We start from the raw sequence: 20,960 nt of genomic DNA on the forward strand, positions 1-20,960 counted from the left end.
CTCGGGAGATCCCAGAACCCGCCCCAAGGGCAACCACTTAGGGGTCTACGGCCACAAAACCTAGTCCGTACCAGAACCAGGCCTGGGTTTGCAGATGGGTCCCCAGGTTCCGCATCCAGATCCCAGACAGCATCCAACCCCTGCCCGTTTAAGAGTGGCAGGTTTCAGAGTAAGTCAACTGCAGTTTTCATTTAAACTCTCAGGAATCGAGTGTCACCTGCGCTTTCCCATGGCTGACAGGAGATATCTAGACACATTTTCCCAACGTGCTGTAAAAACTAGTTCGCGGAAAAGACCCAGGCCTCCTCCTGAAATAAAGCGCGCTGACTGCCTGCTATGCTAGACCTTTCACCCAAAGATTCAGGGACTGCTCATTGAAAAAGTATTTACTGAGGCCTGCCACAAACTCGCCTTATGGAGGAGCTAACAGCCTAGTTAGCTATATTGTAGAGGTTTTGTTTGCTTGTTTTCTGCAAAACCATCCACCTTCTCTGCATTTTGGTGGTATGAGTCTTATTTTTTAAATTTTCTTTTGAAAAGATGCATTCCCAGGTTACAGTTTAAAAAGATAAGTCTGTTCTTTTCATGACTTAACATCCTGTTTTTAGTTTGGAATACAGCGCTCTGCATCCTAGTTCCTGATCACGTTTTAAGATTGTGAACATTCTTACAGAAAACAAACCTATGGTTACCAAAGGGCAAACGTGGGGGTGGGGGCGGCAGGGATAAATCAGGAGCTTGGGATGAGTATACACACATTACTGTAAGACATAAGCAACAAGGGACCTCCTGTATAGCACAGAGACTCTACTCAATATTCTGTGATAACTATAAGAGAAAAGAATTGGAAAAAGAATGAATATATGTATATGTATAACTAAATTGCTTTGCTGTACCCCTGAATCTAACACAACATTGTAAATCAACTATACTCCAATAAAATTTTTTAAAAGTCACTCCCAATGTAAAAACAAAAAAGATTGTGATGATTCTGAGGAATAAAGTAGAATCCAATATTATATACAAAGTTGGTAAAACATTTTAATAATCAAGGAGAAATATACTGACTTAAAGTCAAATTAAAGCATCATGTAATTTAAAAATAAAGACAGGGTTTTGAAGGCCGATAGGTTGGGCAACACGCACACACATGTACACTAGCAATTCCTAACTTCCTCAAAGCCAAGTGTCCTTTATTATTTCTCTGTGGGTCACGTTCAAAAAGAGCTATTCCACTAAATTGCATTTATTAACTAACGATTCATCTTCCCACTTAAAAAAACAACAACCCTGGCATGTTTTTGTGTATGTCATTGCCCATCCGAGCTTCAACCAAAACCTGAGCGAACCCATTGTTAATCATGGATTCCAAACTAAAGAAATCTCTGGTCTGATCGCAACTTTATGTGTTTCCATTGAGCCTTTGCGAAAACTAGGCATGGGGATTAGGAACCTCAGGTTGGGAAGTGCCAGTATGAGGTATTACTGCTCTCCATGCTGCCCTGCTGCGACTGGAAGGTGGGAGGGTGGCACAGCAGGGCAGTTTGCCCTTTGGATTCTGCCTGCCTGGGTTTAAAGCCTAGCTTTGTCACTTACAAGGCTACTCGCTGACTTCAGGCAAGCTACTTAACCTCCCTGAGCCTCAGCTTGCTCATCTGTAAAATAGGGCTGATTTTAATATTACACTTACCTCACAGGGCTTTTTTATAGTTAAATGGGATAATACGTGTGAAGCATCTGCATTATGGTTGTTGGTGCTGGAAGTCAAGTATTCAGAGTTCTAAGTTTCTACTATCCAAGCAGTAAGAATCCTAGTTCCCATGGGTAAAGCAACTTTTAAGCCCTAGAAAATTTCTATGGGTAAGCTCCCAGGGTCACATGCTGAGTGACATAAAGGGATTTAAATACAGGTCTGACTGTACAGCCCACTTTCTATGCTGCTAACATGTTCCCCGTGGTACCTTGTCAACAGCTTGTTAAGGTTGAAATCAGCTCTGGCTTTCCTAAGAGGCTTAGCAAGTGAATGGCTCCTTACATCCACTTGCGAATTCACAAACAGTGGCATTTCTTTCTCATTAGGGCCAAATGTTTCTCCAGAAGTGAGTAGATTTCCCCCAAATTGTTATTAATAACTAAAATATCACAGCAACAGTTTTAAACACTGCAGCCTAAAACTTACATAATCATCCTGTCCTTCAAAATTTTCCACCCTTCCTCATAACCAGTTACATATTCTCTCTCTTAATCATTCTTCTGAGTATGGGGAACTATCTGGAAATTTCCAAGAATGTCCCAATTTGTTAAAATATTCATTCTTTTCTATAAAGATTTATTCCTTTCAAAAAAACTATGATATATTTTTATATCCTTATAATACTTTTCATTTCAGTGCATTTAGCAAATAAGAAAAAAATATCCTAAGACTTTTAAGTCTTAAATTTCTATTATTAGTAGTTCTTCAACATCTCCCCAGCATGGCTCCTGATCCTTTTCTAGTGGCCTTTTGTAGGAAGTTTTCCTTGTTTTCTACCTCTTTTTGTTTAATCCCCACATGATTTCTATTATGCTACGAGTGCCTGTTTGAGCTTTCTGATTTAAGATTCTTGGCCAATTTACCGCCCCTCTTCTCTCTCTTTTTTAAGTTTTCCATATTCTCATCATATATAAAAAGTCTAAAGCATGTCTCATAAACCCACTTGCTTCCTTTGTTTTCCGCCATGGGTTAGGATCATTAGGAGTCACTCCGCCTCCCATTCTTCCTGTACTCTGTTAATTTATTGTTTTATTTCTCTCTTCCCCTCATCCTGGGCACTCACCAGGTTCTGTCACTTGGTTTCCTCTTCTATAACTGCTTATCTCTTTCCCTTCAAGCATTTTAAGAAAGTCTCTGTCTAAATCTTCTATAATCCCCGCCACATTTCTGAAAGGCCTCTTGTGATGTCATGTTGAGAAGTCTACCAAAGTCCTTGCAGAGGTAGGGTGTAGACTGGGGTGGCAGCTTCCCACCCCTGGGAGCCAGGCAGGAAGCAGTAGGAACTGGGGCCTAGAGGGTCATTCATGTCCCACCTAAGTGGGGAATGGGAGTGTCACTCCCCAGCCCCAGACTCATTGTTGTCAGATGAGAACGCCAAATCTGCAGAGTTTTCCAATGGAGCCCAAATCAGGATATTTATATAAAATATATAAAATGTTGACCATGTTAAAAAAAGAACATGAATGTGTATCTGATCAAGCCTTTAGCTCTAATTTACAGAAAACCTCTGAGACAGAGGAACATGTAAAGCAGCATGAAGGAATGCAATCTCAAATTTCTGACTGTGGGAAACTATGAGTCAGACAAATTGTTTCTTCAACAAAAATTTTATGATGATAGCAAGGATGACAGGAAGAGAGGGAAGGAAACCTATTGATTAAATAAAATTTAAGGAAATATTAATTGCAGTATGAACCTTATTTGGAATTGTGCTTTGAACACTTTTTTTAAAATGACCTAACTGGACAGATTTGAATGCTGACTGTGATATTAATAAAGAATTATTGTTATTTGTTGATATGATAATGATACTGTGGTTATTTTTCTAGTTGACATTTTTCATGTAATTTTTTAGTATTCCACATTTTAAAAACTTTTTATCTAGAACTGTTTCAAAGTTATGGAAGACTTACTAGAGCAATACCAAAAACCCCTATGTATACCACACCTATATCTACCTTTTTATCTATTTTTTTTCTTGATTCATTTGTAAGTTGCAAATATTATTCTCTTCTATACCTAAATACTTTAACATTTATTTCCTTTAAAAAGTTCTTCTCTCTTAATATCTTTATCTTTTAGAGACTCATACTGATAGATGGAGAAACAGTGTCAGACTTAATTTTTTGGGCTCCAAATCACTGCAGATGGTGATTGCAGCCATGAAATTAGAAGACGCTTACTCCTTGGAAGGAAAGTTAGGACCAACCTAGATAGCATATTGAAAAGCAGAGACATTACTTTGCCGACTAAGGTCCGTCTAGTCAAGGCTATAGTTTTTCTAGTGGTCATGTATGGATGTGAGAGTTGGACTGTGAAGAAAGCTGAGCGCCGAAGACTTGATGCTTTTGAACTGTGCTGTTGGAGAAGACTCTTGAGAGTCCCTTGGACTGCAAGGAGATTCAACCAGTCCATCCTAAAGGAGATCAGTTCTGGGATTTCTTTGGAAGGACTGATGCTAAAGCTGAAACTCCAATACTTTGGCTACCTCATGCGAAGAATTGACTCATTGGAAAAGACCCTGATGCTGGGAGGGATTGGGAGCAGGAGGAGAAAGGGACGACAGAGGATGAGGTGGCTGGATGGCATCACCAACTCGATGGACATGAGTTTGAGTGAACTCCGGGAGTTGGTGATGGACAGGGAGGCCTGGCGTGCTGCGATTCATGGGGTCACAAAGAGTCAAACATGACTGAGCGACTGAACTGAACTGAACTAAAATTTTTAGAGATAAAGCAATGTGATCTGGGATTTGCTTTAAAATAACACAGATGAGGATTTACATGAAACAAGATTGGCCAGTTATTGAGAATTGTTGAAACTGAACCATAACTATACAGGATTTCATTGAAGTAGTTTTTCCATATTGTACACATGTTTAAGATTTTCATAATAAAGTTTTAAAAGATTATGTTAATGAAAGACTTTAAAGTGATATGCAATGCTTACAGTATAGTAAGTAAATAACAAGATACGAAATTGCCTATAAAAATATTATCTCAACTATTAAAAAAATCAGTGGGCATAGATAAAGGGCTGAAAGAATGCACGTCAAACTGGTAACATTCCAAATTATTTCAAAGTAAGTATATATTACGTTTATAATGAGAAGGAAAAAGAGTAATATAGTTCAAAAAACAGAAAACAAAGTTGGCAATGGATTCAATTAAAACTATTGTTAGAAGTCAAACAAAGCACATATGTAGGTTGGACTGACCAGTGGGCCCCCAGTTTGCAGCTTTTGACTTAGAAAATGAGTCCACAAAACTGTATCCTACAGGCCAGTTTCACCTGCCAACTGTTTGTGTATAATCTACAAGCTAAGGATGGTTTCAACATCTTTAAATGATTGAAAAAAAAAAACAAAACAAAAGAAAAACAATATTTCATGACATGAAAAGTTACATGAAAATCAAATTTCATTGCCCATAAGTGAAATTTTATTGGGACACAGTCACAGCCATTCATTTCTGTATCTATGACAGTATATACATTATATATAATTCATATTATATATTAGTATATTTTTAATTTCATCAACAGTTTGTGAAACATTGTTTTCTTTGTCGTTATATAAATATGCAGATAACATCCTCAGTTTTGCCTCCACTTACAGAGCTAAAATACTTACTATCTGGCCCTTTACAGAAAAAGTCTGCCAACTGCTGGTTTAGAAGCGGGCTTCCCATGTGACCTAAAAGCGTCTTGATTTAGCAGAAAGAGCACTGGACTAGGAGTTAAGCGAGGCCACTTAACTCTCTGAGTGACCTAGAGAAGGCACAATTTCTCTGGGCCACAGTTCTCTCAATACGACCGAATAAAGTGAACCTACCATTCCCACAGCGACTGAAGTCTGGGGTTCATGTTCCCATAAGAGCTGAGCAAGAAGTACAGGGTGTTGGCAGCACTATGTGCTGGTGTGCCAGCCAGGGGCAGTGCTTCTGGAGACCATGGAGCTCAAACAAGCAGAATCTCCACTGCGGATGGCTTAATGGGCACTCAGAGCAGGGCGTGGATAGGCGGGTGAAGAGCAGGGAAAGACAGGCTTTGCGAGCTTCAAAAGCTGAGCTGCATGCCTGCTGAGGGCAACATGACTTTGGGCAAAAGAGTTTCTAAAATTTTCCATGCATCTATGGCCATGGAATTCTCCAGGCAAGAATCCTGGAGTGGGTAGCCTTTCCCTTCTCCAGGGGATCTTCCTGACCCAAAGGTTCAAAGTTGAGTCTCCCACATTTCAGGCAGATTCTTTACCATCTGAGCTACCAGGGAAGCCACCTAAAACACATATTATAGGTCTATCTCCAGGCTGAGCTTTGTGGAAAACGAAAAGCAATTGGTCACAACAAATGTAAAAATCTGCCCATTTAGAATTTAGTCCAGATCCAGTCAAGTGACAGTGGCAGGGGTAGAGGTGGTCCCAGCATGAAAATAGAAGCCTTGGGACAGAGACTTCCTAGTTCCTGGGATAAATCACCCTTAGCAAGGCCAATCTGTAGGCTCTTTGTCACAGCCTCGGTGGGACAGTGGAGCCCCAAGGCCAACATCATGACTGAAGCCAGACAGAACATGGGAGCACCCAGCCCGTACACAGCCTGCATCTCAGGGGCTCTCCCAGCCTCTTTTTACTCCTTGCAACCCCTCCTACTCTTTCTCCTGTGCCCGGCAACCCCAGCTTCAGGGTGCGGCACAGCAGCCTGCCTCCTGACTGCTCGCTTTGTTCCCTCTCCCTGATTTCCCGCACCCCCTCCCCACCTCCTTGCTGCCCTCTCGGTCTGCAGTCCTTCCATCTCCCCCCTTAGCCCCACAGATGGCCGTCCCACTCGCTTTCACATCGTTTCCCCAATACCTTGCATTTTCTAATCTTTCAGTGTAACCCCTCTGTTTCCCTACTACAGGTCCCCTACTTCCCTTCCACAGCTCAAGAAACAAGAGAAAAGGGGGAAAAAAATTACAAGGGCACTGCCCTTCTGGGATTTAACCACATTCTCAGCTGGTGGCTTTTGTTTTCTCGTCTCACTGGCTTGTAAGGCCCTCGGGGCAGGGACACCACGTCATGCTCGGCACTGGGGAAGATGGGCAGGACCGTGAGGCCTTAATTAGAGCAAGGCCTCAGACTGGGTAGAAGATTTCAGCAGGCAAAAAAAAAAAAAAGGAATTTCAAAATATCTATTTGGCAGCAATGACCACAGGGTAAGGAAGAGGTTTATTTAATCATATAAAGAAAATCATGAAAGACTTCACAGCTTTTTATGAACACAGAAAAAAAAATATTTATACTGGCATTTGAAAAACAAAATTGAACCAGAAAACAAACTTCCTCCATAGGCCAAATATAGAGACTGCGGACACAAACGCTAGTCTCGAACCCTGAACTAGAACAGCTGCAGAAGCAAGAAAAGCATTAAAGGAAAAGATGCAAAACAAATCACAAGATCAAAAGAGCCATTTTCTGGTCAATGAGATGTTTGGGCCATGGCAGTGTCATGCTGGGCTCACCTAACAAAGATAAGGGCTTTGGCAACTGGTCTTTGATTTACCTGCTTCCCACAGAAGCAGAGCAGGGCTTCAGGGAGACCCCCCCCCACGACCTGTCAGGGAAGGTAAAAAAAAGCAGAAGCATCTTGCCTGCATCACAAATTCAATTTTTTTGCATTCAAGGGCTTCTCAACTTAACATCTGCTCATGAATGCGAAAGAGTGGCAGCCCTTATGGAGGTCACCTGGCAAGGCAGGCAGACCAGCTTGGCTCAGGGCAGCCAGACATACGGTGGCTTATTAGGAGCCAAGACATTTTGGGAAGGTGACCGAGGATAAGACACAGAGTCCTGGGGAAGAACCATCCTTGCCATCAGTTGCAATGCCCCCAAAGTGAAGGCTGACCTCCAGGAAACAGTATAAAAGCCCACTAAGAGAATAGCATTCCATTCGTTTCTTTCTGAAACAGAGAGGACATACAATTGTACCTGTCCATACAATGCCCTAGCTTTGTACACAAACCTGGACATGAGCTTCATAGGGAGTTTTATGTTACATTTCCATTCTGTTTGGGTGGCAGTGGTCTCTGTCACATAGGAGATGCTCAACAAACATTTGAAGAAATGAACTGACTTGGTGAAGCCCCCTCCCACTTACCCCTACCCCCACTGACGAACAATAGTCTACTCCAAAGGGCTAGAACATTCTTCAATGCAGTGGAATGTTTCATGGCTGGTCAAATTCAAACAAAGTGGACTGAGCCAGGCCACTTCTAACTTCTGATAAGCAAAGCCCAATAAATTGTGAATCAATTTTAGAAGGGGCTTTTGGAACATTCAGAAGACTTGGAAGGGCCTTGTTTCTAACTTGCAGAGCAAACCTATCCCTTTGTTCTTGGAGCTTCTTTAGCAGACAAACCTAAAAGGCACAAAAGATTTCTGGTTCTGAAGAATTTCCTTAGCATTATTTATTCAAATAGAGAAAGATCAGTCCAAGCAGCAAAGTCTTTAGAAAGTCACCAACAAACAGGCAAAGAGTTCTGCAGAAACTGAAGCATTTGAGGCGTTAGAGGACAAAGGCAATTTACTGGCAAGATGGGACAGACCCTTCCACTTCTTGCCTTTGAAAAAAAAAATTAAAGGAAGTGGCTCTCTCAGTGTTTTGCCATGAGTCAAAGTTCTGGAGTTCTTAAGAAAAACAAAGCAAGAGGCTTCCCAGAAATTTCCTTGCTCCAGGATTCCTTTCTTTTGTGGATTTCTTGGGTTAAACTGAACCTGTGCCTGAATTTCACCACCACCTAGGACTGCAATGTTCAGAGCTTCACTGCATCTTTGGAGCAGTGCTGGGGTGAGGCTGGGTCAAAGGCAATGCCTCTGATGGCACCAAGTTCTGGGAATTTGGGAGTCTGGGCCACTGTCTCACTGCAGGGGCAGCTTACCTAAGCCAGGCTCAACCCATGAAGTCTCAGACCTGACTCTGATACAATGGCAGTAACTCATTAGAAAGGAAAGTTTGCGGTCTGAGCACGAACAACTCTCTGCCTGGCAATGCTCTCCATCATATCTTCACCTGTCTGGATCCATCTTACCATCTAGGTCTCCACCTAAATACCACCTCCTACAATGCTTTGCCTGGCCAACCCTTCTCAAGTGGCTCTTCTCCTCCCAAAAATATACCCTCACTTTTTAAAACTTTATCTTCTCTTTCTTACTTGCACTTGTCTTCTATAATTATTTGTTTACATATTTATTTTTGCACCCCTGGCCCCTCACCCCTCCACCACACTAGGGGTGGGTCTGTGAGAGGCAGGCCCTGATCTCTCTTGTTCGTTACTCTGTTTCTAGCCTCTGCAATATGACTGGTAGGTAGTAGGTACTCAGTATGTGTGTTGAATGTTTAATTACCAAAAAAGCTGTGAAGGATAGCATTTCCCATGGAAGGGAGCTGCTAGAGTGAACCATATGGTACCAGGAACTCAAAGGCATCGTGTATCAAAAAGAAAAGTGCTAGATCATTTTCAAGATTCATCTCCCCATATCAACCAGCCCTAAGATGTGGTCTGGGTACTCAGACCCTCTATGGGGGGAATCCATGGAAATCATTGACCTAAATCAACATCACTCTAGTAGCAAGAGGTGCAATCTTGGTATTCTCACCGAGTTAAGGCTTGGGAAAAAAATCCTATTCTCTAAAATGATAATAATTATATTATTATTATTTGATAATAATGATATATTATTTTATAATAATAATTATCAAATCTTGTTATTATCATAAGATTTGAGAATTGTAGACTCCAAATCATTCCGGTAAAACCCCACAGATTCATCCATTTCGTTTTGGTAAGAGCCAAGCAGTTGTTTGCACATTCTTTCTGTCGCACCTGCCTTGGCCTGCCCAGTGTAAACACCTTGGCCAAAAAGTGTAAATGGGTGAAGCACCGCCTTTTCAACAATGAGCAGGAATAAGTGCGATTCTCTACAATTGGCAGGAAGTGTTTTTGGCTAATTTAGAAAATCCAATGATAATTGTAAATGGGTAAATTTAGAAAAGCTTTGTGTCTGGTAAACATTTCTGTGAAATATGAAGGCAAAGCATTAAGGCAAAACACACAAAGTAATAAATAATAATTATTCTTCCATTCACTGTTCTATTTATTACAATGACAATGATACAACATACTTCCCACCAGTCTTAGTTGGCTTTCAAGCTCCTTGACTTGTGTTTCAAATTCTTTTAGGAGAGACCAAGAGCAAAATAATGAAAAATGCCAGAAAAAAAATCATGAGGTATGAAAATCTACAAGATGACGCAATCATGCTTGAGTTAAAAACAAAAGGATCGACATTTTACAGAGAAGCAGTACACTGTTGAATCTCTCTGGCATTCAATTGGAGGGTAAAACAATTCCACTGAATCCATCTAATCTTGTGATTAAGATTCAAATGGTTTCAAAATGATTAATTTGTACCAGCCTATCAAAATAGAAGACATTGAGTTGTAATCTTTCTGAACAGCAATAGTGTTTTAATTACAAATGCCAGGCTCATTATTGTCTCAAGAGCAAATGACAATTAGCCTAGTCCTACTGCAACTGTTAATGCTACTGATGCTAAAATAAATAGGCAATATGGAATCAGGGCTCTGACATTTCCCTTCAGTTTACGATCTTCTGATTGATGCTATATACAAAATGTACTTAGTCATTTTAAGTCACAGGCAAGCAGGAAAATGGCTCCCAAACAGCAAAAAAAAAAAAAAAAAAAAAAGGAGGGGGGAAAAAAAGGTGTTACAGGAAGAATATTTCATGGCAAGCCCACAGAACGAAATCACTATGATCTGAATCATGTTCTAATACAATTGAACCAGAGAAAAGCTCCGAGCAAGATATTTATGTTGGCTTCCAAACAACAACAACAACAAATCTTTAGTCCACTAGAGGTTTGATTTTACAGACAGTGCTTTGGGATATTAGACAGACTGCTAGGATAAAGCAACTATTTACACAGATGGTTGTGCATCTCAACGTTCTACACGTTGGAGCAAAGCTCAGGGAGGTTTTGGGTTTAGCAGCATCTTCCTCCTAACACACCTACAAAGACCTTTCTCACAGAGACTCAGTATGCACTTATTGTGGGGGTGGGCTCAGGTTTGGGTCCGTCTCTACCGATAGCTCAGAGGTTACCGATGGAGGGATCAGGCAGAACAAGAGCATAAGCATTTTCTGATTCTGAGAATTTCTGAGATACCTTTTGTTTCAGTGGCGCTGGTGAACTCGTGATAATGAAACTACACCTTTGCACACAAGCCTTGACCAGCATTCTGGAGCACGTTACAAAGAAAAAACCTTAATTTTGAAAGTACTGAGCACAAAGGAGGAAAGAAAAAGCTCTTACTATGCAAGGTTTCTCTCTATGTACAGAATTATGGCTTAATTTTTAAGGCTTGAAGACCGCATTTAAAAACGTCTAAAACCAGTTCAGACTCTCCAAGAGAGGAAAAGAACTGCAAAATTTTCATGAAACATTTGGATTTTCTTAAGACAATCTTTTGCATATCTGTTACTGCATTTTTAAATAAGATGTGGTTACTAAGGAAACAAGTTCTGGCCCAGAGTTAATTTGAAACCAAAATATATTTGAGAAGTTAAGCTCAAAGGAAAGAACCCATGAAATAATTTTGAAAAGTGCCAGAATTTGGTACTTACAGAACCACAGCTGTATGGTCTGCAATGAACCATTCTAGGGACTCTTTTATTCAGTGAAGCTCTCTTTCTTCTAACAGAGTCATCTATATTTAATATTTCCCCCTTTAAAAATTATAATTCCTTGTCTCTCCAAATAACAGATATATAAATAATGAACTTATTCTTGTGTATCATTTAAAATTAATTTTGGAAGCATCTAAGTTTTTATTTTCATCTTTCATAAAACACGTTTAAAGACCGCTTCTTAAAATTTAAATATTTTAAATGTTTCTTATTAAGCTTGTTTGCGCTGTTCGAAATTATCTCCAGAAACCCATTTATTTTTAGTTTCAAACTAACATGGAGCTGAATCCACAGACTTTTCAAAAAATTCTTTTGTTGTCTGATGGCGCCACACCTATCATATATATGATTTTTTAAAAGGAATCATCTCACTTTTATAGCAGAGTCATCTTAGAAGTTTATAAAAGTTATATATTTATATAGAATCTGAATAGGAAAGGCCATCCAAGTGAATACCCCCACCTCACAAGTACAACTGTCTTATTTAATTTTTGTTTTAAAAGTCATATTTTAATCTAATATTCTTGCTACATGGCTCCAAAAAAATCTATAAAACATGCAAATTTCAACCTACCTGTATTGTATCACTTAATGCAGTGCTAGCATGACAAGACACTCAGCCATTTTTATGTAAAGCGATGGAGACCAACTGATTTCTCCGTCTTCTTGCTCTCAAGTTTTAGATGCAATTGTCACACACACACAAAACCATACGCAGAACAGCTTGAATGTACTGTGATCACGAGAACTGAATTTATCAACAGGAAAACAGGTTTGAAAAAACAAGTTTCTCATCCAAGGTTTCTCTGAGGCTGCAACCAAGGAGGTAGTGTGTTGAATTTTTTCCCCTTCCTCCTCTGAGAGTTCAAAGCCCGGAGCTGACCACTGCAAAGACCACTGTCACATTTGCTGAAAATCAAACCACTGATACCAGCACTGAAAATACGAATTCAAGAACCAAGTTGCTTGCACACCATGGAGTGCATCAGAGTTAAAAATAGATTCCACCTTGCCTTCTACCTGCATAATAAACATGTTAAGTTTCAAGTGTTTAATTTGATATTCACATTAATTAACAATACAACATACATTATTTAAAAGACAGCAAATGCAAGAAGAAAGGGGAGACACCATCTGGTAGCAGAGTTTAGTTGTTGTTTTTGTTTTTAGGGGTTTGGTTTTTTTTTTGGCTTTGTTAAAAAAAAAAAAAAGGTAAAAATCTATTTTGAATGTGATGAAAAGCAAACATCCAGAAGCAAATGAATCGGAACTGAAAGGTGATGCTGAAATAGCTAAGGCTGTAATGAGGCAAAAACAAGTCTTCGCTACCAGATGATATGGCATCCCGAGCATTTACATACTCACATCTGAAATACTAGGCAACGTGTAATGAATTCTCTACACAGCATGCACACACAGCACAAGCACGGCTAATCCTGCCTGCCATCTTAGGCTCACAGAAGCCAGAGACGCACTGCATGCAGCACACGAGCTCTGGGGAAGGAGGAGGCAGGGGACAGCTCACCTTAAATGCGGTATCTGATTAATGTTGTAAGTGACATTGCATATCAGCCTCAGAGTCTTGGTTCAACTGAGTAGGAGGGAACAAAGAAAAATGTCATCAACTGGTGATGCAAGATGAGCCCAATCACTAAACACTGTTTAGCAAACTCCAAATTCTGCAACCAGGCAGTAGAAGGCATTTCATACAGTTCAGCAGAGCTGCTGCACAATGACTGGGTCCTTCTGCTTCTGAGAATCAAACGGTCCTTTTTGCTAAGGAAGAAAATAAGCTGGAACGAACACTGTCATATCTTCTTCTTGAAGAAAGCTTTCAATACAGTATGTATCTGGCTCGGGATGCATTTTATAGACTGTTGATTTCATAGAATTGCTAGCAAACAGCAACAACAAAAACAAACCTTTTAAAGCTATTGTAAATTAAAGAGTCGTAGCATTTCTAGACTATTTTTCAGAATCCTAACTGGTGCCGGCAGGCTTGTAGAAGAATGCATGATCAGCTGTCTGTATCCGTGCTATAACCTCTAACCACAAGTCGTGTAAATGTATTCTGCTAAATGTATCTGCAGTACAGAACAGCAGATACCTCCTCATCAGAATGGTATGAAAATGTGAATGAATTTGCTTAAACTTAGAAGCAGAATAAAAGCAGTTACAGAAAGGTAAATTAATGCTGAGTTCCTTTGGATGTCTAGCTGACCATCATGAACAATAAAAGCTGTCCTTAGGACACTGACCTAAATAATATTAAGTCTTGCAACAGCATACTGTACTTGCTCAGAATCTGGGAAATGCAAAATGATTTTTCTCCTTTTCCCCCCTCCAAAAGCTAAATTGTCAAGTAACAAGCCATTCACAGGAATGCCAAGAGGCTTTGTGTGTATATATCATGCAAACTGTAAGGGAAGAAATGGTGTTGAGCTGACATTCGATGTTTCTTTGTTTTACTTTGAGGCTTATCTTAGCTATGCTCCCACGATGACATTGACATCATGGAGGTCAGAGCTGACACTGGGGTGCTATCCGTTTTATGAGTGAAATGTTTTCCGAAAATTAAATCTCATCTACTCAAACACCGAATTTCATGTCTTCTTCAATATCCCCTCCCTAACCCCGCTGCTCAAGATTGATGGGCTTTACTTTGGCTGTGTGTAATAAATCGGAATCACCTTCCGTAGAGGCTCTGATACATAATTGTAGGAATTAAATTTTTAAAGAAAAAACCTTCAAGAATCCTTAGGCATTCCCTTTCAGTCTTTCATATCAACATACACACACAATTGAAGCTCAAATTGCAGTGAAATGTTTAACATGTGGAACAAAAAATGTGGAAAGAGCTGCTTATTCAGGATTTTGAAGAAATGCCTAATAAGCAAAGACTGTTTTGCTACAAAACCAGTGTCACCATGTTCCCAAAGAGAGGAAAACAGCATAGCCTGCTAGAAAAATTTCCTCCAGATCCTGCCGGCAGGTAAAAAATCAGAAAAGCATTTCATTTATCACGCTGTAAAAATCATGAAGTCTTTTATTTTTAAGGAAATAGACCAGATTCTTTTCTACTCTTTCTTCAGCTACAAAGAAACCATACCCACCCCCACCCTTAGATCCTGGATATAAGCCAACATTTTCATAAAATGCTATGAGACTGATTTTGAGTATATAATACTATGTTTTTCTTCCTCGTATTTCTCCAAAAGTCTTTAATTGCCTATTGCATCACTAAATATGCTAACGTTCATTAATTTCAACATGTGCAAAAATGAATCCCTCTTTTTTGGGGTTGCCTCTATTTTTTGTAAGGACTGACTGCAAATAATCAGATCAGCAAAACATTCCAGTTCCCCAGAATTTTTTTAAAGGAGAAAATGTATTTGAACATCTCAACATAGGTACTAGGTTTCACAATCGGATCCTTTGTTTCTAACTCTCATTCTGTCTCTTTCCACAGCACCCAAGCGATTTTTAGCTCAATGTATGGAAAGTGCCCAACCTACCTCTAACCTGTACTCTAATTTAAAGTCTCTGAGTCGGGCTGGCCAGATGGTCGGTCATACCTGAACCACACTGAGTCCTCTTCTCTTTGGAGCACATTTCTCTCCCACAACTATTCCAGAAATAAACGTGGCTTTAACGGAAATAGTAGCTTCTGGTCTAATACCAATGGTGGAGCCATCTTCCCCACCCCCACAGCATTGCTCTATGAGCTCTGGTTAGCACTGACAGCGATAGAAAATTAGAATGGAGTGTCCTTAGGCTAATTCCTTCTTTACTATGGCAGTTGAGAATTAGAGAGACTATAGCGCTCAGTTACAAGGTAACAGTTTAATGTATGGTCATCTATAAAGCAGAGTCCTGGGAGTGGGGTTGGAGGAGGTTGAAGCGAAAACCTAGGCATCTGATGCTCTTGGTGTCTGTCCAGATATTCCTCAGCAATAACTCAGACATTCACATTAAAATACTCACAAATTATCATGGAAGCTAAATACACACAATATGGAATCTACTCTGGACACGCAAAATGAAGTCACTGCCTCCTCTGTCTGAGATAATAAATGACAGTGACAAGGACAGTAATCCATACCAGGTCCCACAAGAGGAGTGCACAGTGTTATATCCGCTTTGTAGGGGCGGGGTGGTGAAGATGGGCAGGTCCCTGACTACTGCTTGGAAGCCAGGTGCCAGGGCAGGCAGTTTCCAAACCTCCCTGTGGGGTTCTCTGTCTACTCTTCTGTCAAAACGAGTCTAAAAGCCATGTATTGGTTTATTTTGTGAAGTTCCAAAGCATTCAACGAACAAATGTGGCTTGTTTACCAAACCTGTTTGTATTAAACAAATTTGAACTGTAGTTGAGAGCACCTATATGGATGAGCTTGTTTAGACAGACATTCTCGACCAGTAAATCCTGTTTTGCGCTTAAAAAAAAAAACACACACACACACACAAACATGCTCATGCCCAAATTACTTAAGCTTTGTCGTGATTACAAGTGGCAAGGGTATGCGCTCACTTATGATTTTTAAAAATTGCTTGCTTGTCAACCTCCTCGGGGCATAGGCACAAATGTTCGTTTATCAGGCAAATGCCTTTTCCGTGATGAAAATTTTAACCTGTTTTTGCCACTTTGATGAGTTAAGCACAAGGAACCCAAAATAATCTGGCAAGAGCAGGCTGGAGAAGGACAGAGCTAACAGTAAGGGGTGCCTCTTTCACTCTGATTAACGCCCTTGCTTGCTTACAGCCTCCTTCTGCAGTCTGAGCTCATTTTATTTTCAGTCCTGTGGGTTCAAGTCAAATTGCATGACTTATGCAAAGTACATAATTCAAGTATGAACAAAGCTTGACTCTCTGTTTAAAAAGAAACAAAACATAAAGTCAGGGCACTGAGTCCTAGAGGAATCCTTGGTTTATAAACATTTGGATTGGTTTGCACATTTCTTTGCTCCATTCACTGCATTAAAAACTACAGCTGGTTTCCGTTTATACCTAATATAGATATTCAACATTTGTGGGTAAATTTCTTACCAGGTTCAGCTATTCTAATCTCAATTTTTAAAAATTAAATGTTTACCAGATGTAACATTTCTGCTTAAGTTCATAGAATTTAAACGTTTTTATGAGGTTGCTTTTTACATTTGTTTGCAGGATGTTCACAGAAGCAACATGGTGACAATTTACCAATGACTAAAAATGCCTTTGGGTGATATTTTAGCCTAAATTCTTAGGAAAGTCCAGGGCTACTTTAAACATCTACATTTTGCCTAAAGATGTAGGTGGGAACTTCTGCTTTCTACCTTGATCAGAGCTAAGTCTATGGTAGCTACCATTTATTGAAAACCTACATCATACTCAATATTTTAGCTATCCCTGGTAGCTCAGCTGATAAAGAATCCACCTACAATGCAGAAGACCCTGGTTCTATTCCTGGGTCAGGAAGATCCCCTGGAGAAGGGATAGGCTACCCACTCCAGTATTCATGGGTTTCCCTGGTGGCTCAGATGGTAAAGAATCTGTCCACGTTGTGGGAGACCTTGGTTTGATCCCTGGCTTGGGAAGATCCCCTGAGGAGGGCATGGCAACCCACTCCAGTATTCTTGCCTGGAGAATCCCCATGGACAAAGGAGCCTGGTGGGCTACAGTCCATGGGGTCACAAAGAGTCAGACATAACTGAGCAACTAAGCACAGCACATATTATTTAATTCTCACCCAATAATCCCTGTAAGATGAGTATTCGTTATCATCACCTTTAGGTGAGGAACTAATTGAGATTACCAGTCACACACACCAGAGTTAGGATTCAAACCAAGTCCAGTTGATTCCAAAGTCTGGGTCTTTCCACCAATCTAAAGAGGATAAAACCTGCTTCATCCACACTCTGCCCTGATGTAAGAATCTTCTTACTGCGCAGACTTGCGGTAGAGAAGACTTCCACTCCCTGGAGCCAGGATCATCCCTGTTTAGATGAAACAGTTTCAACTCTCCAGGCTCTGGGAACCGTGGGTACCAACTGCAGACAGTTTGGACCAGCAAGTGGAAAAGAATAAGAAAAGAGGAATTAACTAGACTGTGTTGGAAAGTTAAGGGTAGAAACCAGGATAACAATTTTGGTCAGAGATTTGTCATCATTTGGAAATGTTTTATCAGGCGAAATCAGTGGAAAACCTTATGTATCCATCTGAACAAACTACTTCACCTAATGAAGTCCCGTCTTTTTGTGGTACAGATGAGGAAACCAAGATTATGAGAGATATGGTCATTGGCCCAAGATCACACACTTAATAAGTGAGTTTACTCATTTCCTATATTAAAATTTTTCTACAAGCCTGCATTTGTGGGTAAATCTGTTATCTGGTTGTTAGATGGTCCTAATCTAAATTCTTAAAGAAAAATCAGTGTAACAATCAATGGACCTGGTTTCTACTCACAAATAGTATTTCTGTCCTAAACAGATAAGTCTGTATGATGAGTTCCTTTCCCAAAAATATTTTATTTTTTATTTTTAAAAGATTTTTTTTTATACAGACCATTTTTAAAGCCTTTATTGAATTTTTACAATATTGCTCCCATTTTGTGTTTTGGTTTTTTGGCTGTGTGGCATGTGGGATCTTAACCCCTGGCCAGGGATTGAACCTACACCTAGTGCATCAGAAGGCGAAGTCCCAACCATTGGACCACCAGGAAAGTCCCCCTAACACATTTTTAAAACGAACTTTTGAATGGGAAATTTTCCTCAACCAAGTTTAGTGTTTCAAGCGCACCATTTTGACAATTACCTCTTTATGTGGACATCTGCTTTTGCCCCCATTTAACATCCCTTCCAGCTCTGAAGGTTTGGGATTCTAAAAAATCCAGCCTCGCTTGCTTCCTAGGTTGGTTAGGCCAAGAGCTGAACTCTGAGCCTTGACTGTCTCGCTCATTGGCAGTAATTCTAGATGGCAACCAGAGAGTGAAGGGGGCTTTCTAATCAACTCGGTGAGCTCTAGCCTGCTCAGGATAGAAATATAAGAGGAGGATTCTCTCTCTCGACGCTCCTAAGGCAGTAGAACAAAGGGTTAGATAAATGGACGAGCATGATGAGTTTGAGCTCCAAGAAGCCTGCTCTCCAGTTCTTTCGTTGCTATTGTTCAGTCACTCAGTCGTGTTTGACTCTTTGGTCAATGCCAAAGTCGGCAGCACGCTAGGCTTCCCTGTTCCAGCATCTCCCGGAGTTTGCTCAAGACATGAGCTTTCTCACTTTCATCCATCAGCACCTGTATAAGATGTGGGCAAGGAGCACACATTTGACGGCAAGGAGCCCTGGGGACCAAACCGAGGTTACCCTCAGGGAAAGGGCTGCAGGGAGAAGGGAATGGGAACCATGGGGTTTTCAACTGAAACAAAGTGGCGACTGACTTTATGTTTCCAGGGAGACTGTGGTAGACAACATCCCACATCACCCTCATCCAGCTCAGACTCTCCTGTGGGAATACTGTTAGCGTGGCTCACCATCATTTTCAATATCACAACCTCAGCTCTAGCAGGAGATTGCCCCTGCTTTCACTGTGCAGTGCATTGGAAACGTGGCGCTAATAAGGATCTTGCCTGCCCACCAAGGCCAAGAGCATTCCTGCATCCTTAGTCACACATTTGTTTGCAGTCATCACTGTTTGCCACTCCCCAGATGGAGAGCAAATGGAACAACAGGGTCTTCTAGATCCTGAACTGATCAAAGACATTCAGCAAGAAGGCTGAATTTCTTCTTTCTAGAGAGATTAGCAACTAGTTTGAAGAGGGAAGGTGGGGATGTAAATGAGGGTAGAGAAGGAAGAAATCTTACAGATGGGGAAAATCTATCCTCACATAAAGGATAATCCTCTCCTTGTATCTATGTGCATCCTGGGCAACAAATATTCCACGACAACCTGGGAACAAAGTCATTTGCTTTTTTTTTCTCTCAGATAAATGACTTCGTATTTCAGAAAGGTCATGACCATCAACCTCTTCTCACCAGAGCAGCTTAACAAACCTCAGTGAATCTTTACTTCCTTTGCACTAAAGATAAAAGCACAGTAGTTTTTGTTGTATTGAACTGTCTGCCTTTACTCATGTCTCTGGCTGGCACCCTGTGAGACCTGTGTCTCTCCCACGGCAAACAGAGCATTGCCTAATGCAATGGAGGACTTCCACGGTTAGGCTCTTAATTGACCAACACCAAATTAGGGGTCCTTTCTCTGCTCTTACCATTCCCAGTGGAATCCTCAGCTTTATCTCCTGAAACCACTTCCTAAAATGAAAAAACTTGTTCCATGAGTTAAGGAATGGATCTGGGGACTAAAAATACCTATGGAAGTCTTTCAAGTTCTTAATCACTTGTTTACCAAGGTCGGGGGATGGGGGCACACGTTGTCTGGTGAGCAGACCACAGGCTATGTTTACATCTGTCCCTCCCAGAATAGGGAAAGGGGAGACAGAAATTAAGAGTGGCCTGATGACAACACCACAGCCTCCAAAATGTGCCTCAGCATTTCCCTGCACTGTCAGTGGCAGAGCCCGTTACACAGAATTACAGGATGGGCAAGGCACTTGGAAAGATGTCATCTAAACCCTTTCTTGAAGGGAGGAGAAAATCAGATTCAGGGAGTGTGTTATCTGAAGACCTCAGCAACCAGGATAAAAGCCAGATTCCTACAAGTATTCTACTCTTTGTAGCTCAACACACTGGCTCAACTAATAAAAAAATATCCACCTTTCACTTAAATGGATGCCTCAAAAATGATTATAGAATAAGTGAGTTAACAAATAGATTCCAGTATAGAGGGTTTGTAACTTCTTTCCCAGTTCCTCCCGGAAGACAATGTTTAGCTATTTAACTTTTTTAAAGCTCAACAGAACATAATTTTAAGCAAAAATAGTAAATATTAGCCAAAAATATCACCTGGGACCCAGTATCATTTGAGAGGTTTCAGAGAAGCAGACTTGATGGCTATATTAAGTCAATCAGATTAAGTTCAGCCAGCTGAAGTAGCTTTTATCCTATTTGGTTTGCAAAGAAAAAAAAAAAATCTCATGAGTTAGCATTAGCAGCTAAAAATAAGTTGCAGGTTTCATTTTCCGTTGTTCAGTACAGTTTTGAAACCAAAAGGTGCAAAACTAGGAGATTCACCAACACCTACTGAGATCAACAACTCAAATAGTCAGTCCCCTTTCGGGCACAGAGTCCTGATTACAACTCGTAGCCAGGCCTGAGACACGTACACTTAGGCCCCTCTCCCCATGGTCTCTTGAGATGACTGTAGTAAATAAGATGCGGCAGGAAATTAGGGGCTGAGGCCAGTCCTGAGGTGGGGGGGACAGTGGCTTGTGTGTGTTTCTTGTCATATCCGGATAGAATGCCACGTAGACAGCAGCCCCATAGGCACAGCTTTGATCTTAGATGGCGCTGGGGACCCCTCCACAAAACAACTG

At 40.6% G+C, this 20,960-nt stretch overlaps 1 protein-coding gene across 21 annotated transcripts in view; it reads right to left on the reverse strand.

Annotated features, from left to right (window-relative positions):
- The window catches only part of ZBTB38 (zinc finger and BTB domain containing 38), a 134,512-nt gene that overhangs the window by 47,710 nt on the left and 65,842 nt on the right, over positions 1-20,960 (reverse strand). For 4 of the 21 annotated variants that reach the window (XM_060395104.1, XM_060395125.1, XM_060395134.1 and 1 more), the window contains one exon: positions 13,023-13,088. The exons of 9 other annotated variants lie outside the window; for them this stretch is intronic. The gene's annotated coding sequence lies outside the window, so the exon portion shown is untranslated. Of the gene's footprint in view, positions 1-71; positions 17,524-20,960 lie in introns of all 21 variants that reach the window. 8 more of the 21 variants (XM_060395120.1, XM_060395117.1, XM_060395085.1 and 5 more) reach the window with 6 other exon arrangements.

This window comes from Ovis aries, chromosome 1, assembly GCF_016772045.2.
Source record: "Ovis aries strain OAR_USU_Benz2616 breed Rambouillet chromosome 1, ARS-UI_Ramb_v3.0, whole genome shotgun sequence".
In the NCBI taxonomy this organism is placed as follows: Eukaryota; Metazoa; Chordata; class Mammalia; order Artiodactyla; family Bovidae; genus Ovis; species Ovis aries.